Source organism: Bicyclus anynana, chromosome 2, assembly GCF_947172395.1.
Source record: "Bicyclus anynana chromosome 2, ilBicAnyn1.1, whole genome shotgun sequence".
Lineage (NCBI taxonomy): Eukaryota > Metazoa > Arthropoda > Insecta > Lepidoptera > Nymphalidae > Bicyclus > Bicyclus anynana.
In genome coordinates this window covers 5,918,724-5,931,653 of record NC_069084.1, presented here as the reverse complement: position 1 = coordinate 5,931,653, position 12,930 = coordinate 5,918,724, and positions in this window count along the sequence as shown.

Below are 12,930 nucleotides of genomic sequence, written 5' to 3'. Positions count from 1 at the left end.
ATTTTAAGCTGAATTTATAATTTTTGTACTGGTACTAGTTTGGTTTGTAAAAAAAAACATTCCGAAGAATTGATAACCTCCTTTTTTGAAGTCGGTTAAAACGCATTTTTAACTATACTCAGAGGCACAATTATCCGCCCTCTTTAATATGATGCGAGTATACTATAGTGGGCGGATAATTGTGCCTCTGAGTATATTTTGTTTTGTGAATATTCTTAAAAACCCAGTTTTTCGTTATTTATCAGTACCAATACTAACAATGTTAAAACTTAATAAAGTATGAACAGCATTTTAATTTTTAAATAATTTAACCTTGTTTCAAATTAATTTCTCGTTTCAGTAAATTAATTAGTTCGTAATGGAAATGTAAAGAAGCAGGCTTCTTTGTTTGTTTGAATTTCAGTCGTTTAATAAATTCCAAGTTGTAAAATATTCTTCTAGGGTATTGGGTTATTTGTAAGAATCTACCACGAAATCTAGTTTTAAGTATTTATTTTCTATTTTTGTTCATAGTGTTAGGACCCTCGTCCTTACTATAAGATAAACAAATCACTGGCTCATTCCTACACTGGTATGGCAAGCAGACCGTACACGACCACTCCGGTCAAGCGCCGATGACAGACTAACCTAATAACCTATGCCCCCACTACCAATGTACATGAGATAGTGTGATGTAGTATTGTAGGTATCTATTTTGTAGACACAAACACTACAAATAGTTTCATTGTTTTTACGCATCGTTATTTAAATAAAGAAAAAACATTCATTTTCAAAAATTGTGCCACACTTAACAACTTAACACTATTGTAAAGTCTGATACAAGTCAAAACCTCTTAGGCAAGTCTAAACTAAGAGTAGTCTAAGCATCAGAACACCACTATGTCATATTTGGCACAACCTTCATATTCCGAGGGTGGTATCATGATAAGCAAACCAGGATCTGTTGATGAGATCCTGGTGAAATCTAGGAGAACTTTCGAAAATCGTCTTTTTTCATTAAGTATTTTAAAGCACTACAATTTAATGATGAAACAAACGCGGGAACTCGTCATTACTAACTTCTCGTTACTCGTCAATACTTCGGACAGCCCCTGTTATTATAATTGACATCTGATAGAATAGGTACATTATGACCCGCATTGAAGCTGAGTGGTGGGCTTAAACTCTATATCCGTGTGAGGCCTGGTCCTATACTCGTCGTCATAAACCCATATTCGGCTCACTGCTGAGCTCGAGTCTCCTCTCAGAATGAGAGGGGTTAGGCCAATAGTCCACCACGCTGGCCCAATGCGGATTGTCAGACGTCACACACGCAGAGAATTAAGGAAATTCTTTAGTATGCAGGTTTCCTCACGTTGTTTTCCTTCACCGTTTGATATACGTGATATTTAATTTCTTAAAACGCACACAACTGAAAAGTTGGTGGTGCGTTCCCCGAACCGGATTCAACGGATTCGACCAACACTGCGCTTTCCAGCGCGGAGTTGTAATTCCAGCACTTTGGGACTCCAATCGGCCATCGGCTCTTCGAACTATGTGGTCTACCCATTGCCACTTTAGCTTCAGACTCGCTGAGCCGTCAGTGACTTTGGTTCGCTTGCGGATCTCCTTATTTCTGAGCAAAGTGGTGGGCTTAAACTCTATATCCTTAAGAGAGGCCTGGTACAATACGTTGATAATGATGATGATGATGAACTAGCAGTCTTTAACGTCATCAAAACAAATGGTTTTTAATTAGTAAATCTACGGAAAGTATAGTACCAAGTTGGCCGCTCTCCACGGTCCATTCCCGGAACAATAAAGACTTTTATTGTTCTGTTTGTTTCTTCCAATAAGGCGTATCCATTCCGTCGGTTTATGGCCAGGATTGACACGTCCCCGTTAAATTGTGACTTCTTTATCAGTACTACTTTACTATTTATAAGATAAAATCGTTATAGCACCCTTTATTTTCTGCTACACAATTTAATAAATGAATAAATAAATTAATTAAACAAATAAAAAAACCCGACTGCATAAATTATACAAAAACTGATAAGAAAAAAAACAAGCTCAGTCCAGAAGTGTAGAAAGCAATTAGAAAACAGTCGGGACCTATTAAAAAATGTAGACGAAAATCATTTTATTCAACAGTATAGGTCCAGACTCTTCGTCTCCGCCTCGAGCATTTTGTTAGACAATTATAAATAACGTTTTTCTTATTGTAGTTTTTCTTAACATGGCCATGATATACCATTTTGAAATTCTCTGAAAAAGCCCTTGAAATTGATATCCATGTTGCAATATTCAAAAAAATTTTTTTTTCACCTCGAGTCTATAGCGTCTCACAGTCGTCTTGTTGGTATTTTTTAAATTTCACCTATCTAAGAACACTTGGGTTATTAAGACAAATCTAACGATATCTTAATTATGAAAATCCGTCCAGCGGTTTGGAAGTTATGAGGTAATAAAGAACATTACATACATACATACAACCAACATACGCGCGAAAAACATAACCCTTCTTGCACTCGGGTAATAAATGTTTGAAAAGCAATACAGCCAATAATTTGTAAGTAAAATAGCAGAGAAAAGAAACTTTTCACTAAAGTTAGTTAATTATTAACGAATCAAAATCCAAATTGGTTCATCAGTTTCAAAGAAGGTACCCCCTTTTACGTTGGTTCAGAAGTAAAACGTTTTGTGAAATAGGTGTAAAAAGGTTATCTGTTAAATTACATAATTAGATACTTTAAGTAGGTACATCATAGTCAGAATCAGAATCATTTACTTGCAAGAAACATTAAATTTAATTATACAAAGATGTTCTGATGTATTAGGTAACAATGTTTGACCATTAATAGGTATAGTAATGTTTAATAATTAATTAAATTAAAATTATATAAGTTAAAATTAAATGACATTAAGTTTAAAAGAAATATAATTACATCTATTTTTTTGAAGTATCAGCAAAGTACTCTTCTATAGAGTAGTAACATTTTTGTATCAGAAACTTTTACATATACTTAACACAGAAATAAAATGGATGAATAAACTATTGCTTATTATAAACAAAATGAAACTATGTCATAATCTGGTACACTAAAATTATAAAGAGGAAAGGTTTTTTTCGTTTTGTTTGTAGTGAATAGTCCCTGAAACTATTAGTCCGATTTTAAAAATTCCTTTACCAGTAGAAAGCGATATTATCAGCAAGTAATATAGACTATAATGTATTCCTGTATTCTCACAGGAACGGAAACTATACGGGTAAAAGCGCAGGGGGTACGCTACTCTTTGATAGTCACAAATAAAACGTGTTCAGTGAAAGCGACTTTAATATTACGGCGTGTATACTCTAAACCAGAGGTTCCCAAACTTTATTATCGTAGACCACTTTCAAATTTTACTGGTCCGGTGAACCCCTTGCTAAATTTCTATACAAAACTCGACAAAAATGTGATTAGATTCATCTATGAAAATTTTCGTTGCAGCTGAATCAACAGCCACGAAATAACAGTTTAAAAAAACATAGTGAGTAAAAAAACATTGTGAGAATTTATTACTTGGTTATTTAATTGATTGATTATGCTGTGAGTGGATAACAAAAAATAAAATTATCCAGGAAAAAAGTTATTGCAGCCAACTTTAATTTTTTATTTCTACTCACAGCACAACGAAGCAATCAATTCACATTTATTTTATTTAAAAAAAAAATCCCCATTCGGTATGAAATCAGATAAATTTACGCGGACCCCGCTTATGAATCGTGAACGTCCATTTTTATGTCACATCAACGTAGACCCCCGCCGATCCCTCGGGGTCCACCTCGACCACTTTGGGAATCGATGCTCTAAACTGTATTTATCATTGTCACATATGAGTTCCCTCGCCTAAATCAAGTGCATAGTGCACCGGCGTGTACAGAGATAAACCACGCTGCTCTGCCTAATTAATATAAACGCGCTATTTTAGGATTTTCAGTACACTGTTATTGTTATTCCGTAACATATTTCAAATATTTTCGAAGCGGTATTCTGTAGCGCATGCCTTCGTAAGGTTTACGTTGCTTTAGGTGTACTTTTTCGAATTCCATTTGGTACGGGTCATTGTTTTCTTTTTAATTTATAATTTTAATTACTTCAATTAGAGTAGATTGATTTATATATGTATTAATTATGCTTAAGTTGCCAATACATGTATAAGGCTTAATTTTATTATGTATCTACGAATTAATTGTCCCGCAACAGGAGGGCTGGTTATTTTAATAATTTTATGTTTTGTATTGTAATAAGTGTTTTGTTTTATATTTTGTATTTTATAAACATTAAAAATAATAAAAATCTGTTGGCCTACGAATTGCACCATTTATTTTATTTTTATTTAATGCTCTTTATTTGTACACCACAAAAAATAAAAGAAAACAAGCAAAACAGAAACAAAAGAAAAAGTAGAATACAAAAGGCGGCCTTATCGCTTAGTAGCGATCATGACATATCTCGAGACCTCTCGTCTTGACAATAGACACATTTCGGCCAATAGCAGCGAAATCGTAAATAACGTTCTCTTTCTTTGCGTTGGGATGTAAGAGAGATAGAGATATTTAAACTCCGCCGCTAGTTGTCCTTTTCACTTCATTTCACGAGATAATGTCGTTGACGCATGCTAGGTCTAACAAGGAAATCAACCAATAAGGCGAGGAGATTAAATACACTAAAAAAATCAATACATTATAAAAAAAGAATAATCATTTAATACTATCCGGCTGCAAGTTAACTAGGCAACCTGTGTTAAATGTATCAATGTAAATATTTTCTATAATGTATTTCTTATCTCAATTAAATAACAGATATATACTTCTTCTGCGTGCTCTCGTACTATTATTAAAGGCTGTAGATATCATCGATTTGTGTGTATTACGAATATTTCAGGTTGTGACGCGTGTAACAGAAAAATGTCATATGACGTCACACAACGCTTTGAATAGAGCGGATCAGCGAAACTTGTACGTGACCGTGCGTATAATATGTTGATCACATTGGGAGTATACAAATTGCTGACCTGATTTTTTTTCTAACACCTCGGCTAAGCTGTACTATAAAATAAATCATATACACAGTACATTGAATATTTAGCTAATACAGTATATTGGTAAACCGTATTATTATTTTGTTTTTACAAAAAAATACGTAATATTTATTTGTTATAACACTTACAATCAAAGGTTCCAAAACGGATTTACGGCTGCTTTCAATAACCTATCTATCCGCCATTTCGCTTAATAAAGTTAAGAAAATCTATCTTTCTGTTCTTATCTGCTTTTCAATGATCTACTGGCAGATAGTAGATCGGGGTTATAGTACCGGAATGCTTCCGGTACTATAACCACATTAGAGTTACATAAAAACACTAGTAGGTACAACTACTCACAAAATGACAAAAAGGCTTATTGAATAAAGTACCAACCCGTATCACTCAATTTCCCTTGATTCAATTGGCCCCACCCAGCCTCCGTCTCGAAATGTCGCAAAGGGTTTTAGAATTTAAATACAAAACATTCTACATATTACTCTTAAGACGTTACACGTGTCGCGGGCCTATTTGTTTTGCTACATATCTTTAATTTTAATTAACTAAGTATTTAATATAGCCATGGATATAAGGATATGAGCCGTGATAGCCCAGTGGATATGACCTCTGCTTTCGATTCGGATGGCGTAGGTTCGAATCCGGCCCGGCGCATGCACCTCTAACTTTCCAGTTATGTGCATTTTTAGAAATTAAACATCACGTGTCTCTAACGGCGAATGGAAAACATCGTGAGGAACCTGCATACATGAGAATTTTCTTAATTTGTCTACGTGTCTAAAGGCTGCCAATCCGCATTGAACCAGCGTTGTGGACTAAGGCCTGACCCCTCTCATTACGAGAGGACACTCGTGCTCAACAGTGAGCCAAACAATCTAGCAGACGGTTTCACCCGCTTAGTTTCTGTTCCCGTGGGACTACAGAGATAACCTATGACAGTCGCAAATAACTTTGCTGGCTGGCTTTCTGTTAGTAAAATAATTTTCAAAATCGGTTCAGTAGATCTTGAGAATACTCCCTACAACCTCACAACATCACAAACAAGCAAACTGCGAGTATACATATTTATAAAGTTAGTATAGATTAATAAATAATAATCGAAAATAAATCGTAGCAAAATTTAATCACAAAGAAACGATTTTAATGAATTTAAAAAAGTCCGAGGGAAAAATAATAATCCAGTGACCTGTCCGGTTCGGAATTAGCTTCTCAAAGGTAATCGAATGATTTCGTTTGCTCATTCCAAGTTTAATTTCTTAAACGAAGTTTGACTCAGCATTGGATTTGTTCTAACAATTTTGTAGCAAAGAAAAGCTTCCGATTTTTTTGTACTTTATTCTCGATCTTTGAATTTCTTTCGAAATTAGGAACGTTTGCTTAATTTATTTGAATTGTTCTTATGAAATGAATTAGCCTAACCTGTTTTTATATAATGGTTTGATAATCTTATGACCTAGAACTTCCTAGGTATAACTCTAGGCAATTAATTGCTAGTATGCTAACTCTACGAGAATCTTACCGTTTTTATGTCTACAAGATACATTTTTACAACCAAAAAGCACGCATGAAGCTAGATGAAATATGCAAAGAAAATAGTTTCAGTAAGCCGAGCATGCGCAAAAACGCTGTAAGCTCTCTTTCGCACGAGAGTTTTATAACAGACGTTAAAAAAACGTTCAAATACAACAAATGCATTACCAAGTATATGTTCAAACGATAACGTTTTTAAAACACGAAGCTTTTTTTCGAGCACTGTTGCATTTTCAATTTTGGGCTTTTAGATAATTAGACCTCTTTAATCCAGCCCTTAGGTACTGTAGTATCGCTGTAGAAATAGAGTAACTTCCTCCTGTTTTCCCAACATTTCCCTTCACTATTCTGCTCCTATTGATCGTAGCGTGATGAAAAGTATACTATAACCTGCCCAGGAGTATGAAGAATAATTGTACCAAGTTTCGTTAAAATCCGTCGTGTAGTTTTTGTTTCTATAACGAACATACAAGCAGACAGACAGACGGACAAAAATTTTACTGATTGCATTTTTGGCATCAGTATCGATCACTAATCACCCCCTAATCGTTATTTTGTAAATATATTTCATATACAGAATTGACCTATCTACAGATTTATTATAAGTATAGATTTGAGGGTTTTTTTACGGTTTAAATAAGCGTTGAAATGCATTTGTTGTATTTGAACGCTTTTTTAACGTCCGTTAAAAAGACTCGTGCGAATGAGTTCTTTCAAGTTTCATATTCATATCTCATGCAATGTTATAGTAAATCGTAAGTCATATCGATGTACGATTGAAAGGCGTTACGTGGAAATGGAAACGGTGGCTGATGTTACCAAAGTCTATGGAAAGGGAGCGTAAAAGTTATTTATTAGGCGACGGGAACACAGTTATTACGTCATAAATAATATTTATACGCGTTACGCCATTTAACATCGTCGCCTATGGTATTAGCGTAAAATTTTTTGGGGGTCACTGATTTTTTGGACTTTTTGTTATGTCCAGTTTGGAACTATACGAATACTTGGACTTTGGAATAGTCTGATGCTAATTGTGTACCATTGATTCATCGGCATACAGTGAAAATCCCATTACAGTGTAAATCAATGCATATAAATACAATTGAAGAGTCCTGGTGCATATAGTTATATAAAGGAAATTAAAACAAAGCTTTTTTAAAATTATTGTCTGTCTAATCTCTGGAACAGCGGAACTGATAAGTGGGGCTTTCACTGATAAATAAAGGAGCTTGTTCTATTTCATTTCAGACTACAAGTTATCCCTTTGATAAATGCCATCCAGATCCATTAAGTCGCTCTGGTGTGATTGAGTTACAAACATACATCCATTAAAACTTTCGTAATGGAGACTAAGAGTTCGTATTGGTCAGGCTTAGCTAATTTTATAGAGCTGAAAGTTCGCTACCTTTAGATACCAACCGTGTTTTTTTTTTATTATTTACAAGTTAGCCCTTGACTACAATCTCACCTGATGGTAAGTGATGATGCAGTCTAAGATGGAAGCGGGCTAACTTGTTATGAGGAGGATGAAAATCCACACCCCTTTTCGGTTTCTACACGGCATCGTACCGGAACGCTAAATCGCTTGGCGGTACGTCTTTGCCGGTAGGGTGGTAACTAGCCACGGCCGAAGCCTCCCACCAGCCAGACCTGGACAAATTAAGAAAATCTAAATCTACCCAGCCGGGGATCGAACCCAGGTGTTTATATTTATATGGACATAAAGTCGACTTTAATTACCACTATCGATGTGATAGCCCTAGTATCGACGTGATAGATCATGACCTAGTAACACATCTAACAGTATTTAACATCATTGGATAGTCCAGTATCGACATGATAGCCCAGTGGATATGATCTCTGACTTCGATTGAGACAGAGGGCGTAAGTTCCATGAACCTCCAACTTTTCGGTTATGATGATATTTCGAGAAATAAAATGGCTTTATTATTATTATAAGTATGGCTATCACAGGCTAAAAGTAAACATTTGGTTTACGAACATACTATTACATTACATTTTCACACAAATAGCACCCAACATGAAATATACTAATTTGCTTATGTTTTGAAGGAAACGCTGAAAGCGGACCAGCGTTGCAAGAAATTCTGAGAGTTGTTCACAGACTGCAACAGTTTTGGAGTTGAAGTCATTCACGCCCCAGTTCCCTCAGTAGCCTGCGCTGGGATGATGTTTCATGAACATTTTTTTTCATAGATATTTTTCTTTTCACATGAAAAATAAATATTTTCAGTGAAAAGAATATTTCACGCCGAGAAAATATTATAGTTGTTGGTTTCTTCAATTCAGTATATTCCAGTACTATTTTAGTTGGTCAATATTGTATAGTAGGTATATGTGTAGGTATATAAAAAACTGTTTTTATTTTTCATGAGAATATGCAAATGAAAATATTAAATAGACTCTAAGGATATATGTGTGTATGATATGAGGACCGCATTCATCGTTAGCAACCCGTGTTCGGCTCACTGTTGAGCCAGAATGAGAAAGGTTAGGCATCGATCTCTTTTTAAAAAGTGGATGCACAATCAGCGATCAAAAAACGAGTGATCTCAATGAGTGACAAACATCACTTCTTGGCACTCAATTCAAGTAGTCGCATTTGTAAATTCAACCTTAAACTCAATCTTTAAGGTAGAATTTGCTCTGAATTTGGGATTTTATTTAATATTAGACTATATTTAAAGGCCGTTAGGTTTAATTTTCTTTACCAAAACTATTTTTTTTTTCTAAAACTGTCATAGCAAAATTGGCCTGTTTATAAGTGAATTTTTGTACATGATTTTGCGCCGATTTATTATAAGAGGTCAATGGGGTTAGGCCAATAATCTACCACGCTGGATTTCATATACGTAGAGAATTAAGAAAATTTTCAGTTATGCGGTTTTCCTCACGGTGTTTTCCTTCATCGTGTGAGACACGTAATATTTAATTTCTTAAAATGCACATAACTGAAATGTTGGAGGTGCATGCCCTGGACTGTATTGAAACCTATGCTCTCCGAATCGACTGCATTATATTTCCGGTTTATAACTCAGAAAAGTATGGAGATTATTCTGGATGCTTATCCAGAATAATCTGCATATGTAGTTGATAGGTTTGTTGCAAACTCAACTACTCAGAGCGCCTGCTCTAATTTGTATTTTAATTCTAATATCCAATATAGTTTAACAAAGTTTAAATTAATTATTTATTATATTGGTGGGAGAGATTATTTGTTTTTACAAAATTAAAACGTTTTCAAGGACAATTTACTCATACAATGTTGCGGCAAGTTTAAGAGTTTTTCAGAAGCGCCAACATCGTAAAAGTTTAGAGTCATTTACGCTCCACATCTTTTTATATTTTGTGGGGCGGATATTAAGATTTTTTATGACTGTGTAAACATTTTCCTATATCCAGTAAAATGAATGATTATTTTTCAGTCCATTTGAATTCGACTCGGTTGTGTCGTTTCATTTTGGCGCAATCAAATGGATGTATTTCAATACTCATGAAAAGATTTTTTTATATATCCATATTTCATATAATATTATTTCCACATTTACAAACTAGCGGTCGTCCGCGGCTTCGTACCTACTCGTGAAATTTAGTTTTTCCCAAATCCCAAGTAAGCCATGGATTTTTCCAGGATAAAACGTAGGTTGTTGCTCAAGAACGAGGAGGTTTTTGAGCAAAATCTTTCTGTGAAAGTTCCATTAGAATCCGATCATCCGTTCCATAGATTAGCCTGGACAAACAGACAGACAGACAAACATTTAAAAAACCTTGATTATGTTTCGGTATCAAGTAAATAACTATAAGCACACAGTGAGTTTGAAATAACAGTTGACACTTCAGTTTTAATTTATGTATTGATAATAATGATGATTTTTTTATGCTTTACAAGTGAGCCCTTGACTACAATCTCACCTGTTGGTAAGTGATGATGCAATCTAAGATGGAAGTGGGCTAACTTGTTAGGAGTAGGATGAAAATCCACCTCCACACGACAACGTACCGAAACGCTAAATCGCTTGGCGGTACGTACGTCTTTGCCGGTAGGATGGTAACTAGCCACGTGTGTCTAGTTACGTACCATTATTATAGCCTTTCACGAATTGCTAACACTATCTCCTGATATATACCTATAGATTAAATCAAACGATTTTATTGTACCTGTGAATCACTGCTTAACATGAAAGCTATCCAATTTACATGATTACTACGAAACTAGGTGTTGCCTAGTTTGGTTATTAATATAAAGCTAATGTTCTCGCCTTCATTGCACTTCTACATGCGATGCCGTGCCTTTCAACATTCCTACTGGCATGCAAGTGAATGTGGTAACTGCCTGTTTATTATTATCATTATCAGACTATTTTACCCACCCACTACAGGGCCAGGTCTCCCTCCTGAATGTCCGGAGGGAATGTAGAGCTTAGACACACCACGTTGTACGGGTTAGAGGGCTAAGGGTGATAATAATTTTGGCTGGTGGGAGGCTTCGGCTGTGGCTAATTACCACCCTAACGACAAAGACGTACCGCCAAGTGATTTAACGATGTCGTATAGAAACCGAAAGGGGTGTGAATTTCATCCTACTCCTAACAAGTTAGCCCGCTTCCATCTTAGATTGCATCAGGATTGAATCAAGGGCTAGCTTGTAGAGAATAAAAAAAAATTGTTTTCTTTCGATCACTATTGATTTCCAAAACGCTGCCCAGGCGAGCAGAATTCGGCGGTTCACCTCTTTCTCGAAATTGTAGCTACCTAATTGGACTGTGTGTCCTAGGTATATATATTCGTCTACAAATTCGAGCGCAGAGTCCTCAACAATGACTGGGTAGAGAGATACATGAGCATTAGACATGATATTTGTCTTACTCATGTTCATTTTTAGACACACACGTTAGTTGAGAAACTCTGCTGAGGTCGTTGACTATGGTACTAAGGTCAAGGTCAAGTCATCCAGAGTCTCTGCCATAATAGGGATAACAGTTTTTTAAATTGTATATAAATTAAGAGTGTACTAACAGCAAAGCAATTTTGTAAAAGTAACAGGGTATCTGCGATCATTATTTTCGGAGCTACAGGGATTTAAAGGGTCAGATTTGCGGCGCTGCCGCGGATTTCTGAAAAACGCTCCATACAAAATCGCAAGATTTAGTGACGTCGTTGGCTCGCTGATCGATAGGTTTGTATGGGCGTTTAAACAAAATTACTAATATCTTTGTTATTTGTGCGTTTATGTTAATAGTTCATTTATTGAAAAATGTCACATTTAATGTAAGGAAGCTAAAACTGTATGAATTTTCATCTAATTACGATAAAAAAAATTTAATAGATTTTGAAATTTTATAATCTTATTTATTTTGCAAATATTCAGTCAATCTTTGCTTTTTATGTACCTATAAATTAGTTAATATTGACCTTATTTACCCGAATGTATCATAAAAAACAATATATTCAAACCTAGTCATCATCCCCATTACCACAGCGTCGGCAAACCGGGTTTTGTATTTGTTTTGTGTTTGTTCTCTGCTTTTCTGGTTTGAAGGGATAATTTTCTTAATAAACCACAAAGAGTCAGAAAATTTAATTATAAATTGTTGGGTCTTGATTTTGCTTATATACTTATATAATCCAAATGCATCTACAACAAAAGGACACTGAGTCATATTTATTACAAGTTATCTTATTTAATTTAGAATTAATTATAGCAAAAAGAAACTTCTATCAAAAGCCCATGATTATCATATTTACTGTGAGTGTAAAATAATGTCTAGAATAAGAGAAAGGTAAGCAAAACTGCATAACTTTTTTCCATCTATTTATTAGATATCTTTCCCTTTCACAAATAAATTCACTTTTAACCTTAAACTTACGCAACACAAAACTAGCTCTTAAAAGACTCCATTACAAAAAATAAATACGAATTAAGTAAATGAAACCTTATAAATAAACCTATTTGTTATATAAACAACCGCTAATTATGACTCACACGATCCCTAAAGTCGTAGAAAAGCAAAAACCAAAATTCATTTACAGGGTTTTCCGGTACTAGAGTGCTTTGTTGGTAGAAACTCGCGAAAGGTGCATTTATCTTTTGCTTTTATAGCGAATGTCTTTAACGGACGTTTGTTTGTTTACGTTTCATTATGAGTTAAAATAAACTACTTTTTACATTGTAACTGGCTGTTACTAGCGACTTTGTTTGCGTTTTTAATTAAAATGACTGTTAAGGTTACGCCATTTGTTATAACAAAGAAGTGTTTTTAATTAATTATTTTTGTTACTTAAGTGACTGTTAAATAAAGAGTTCAGCTG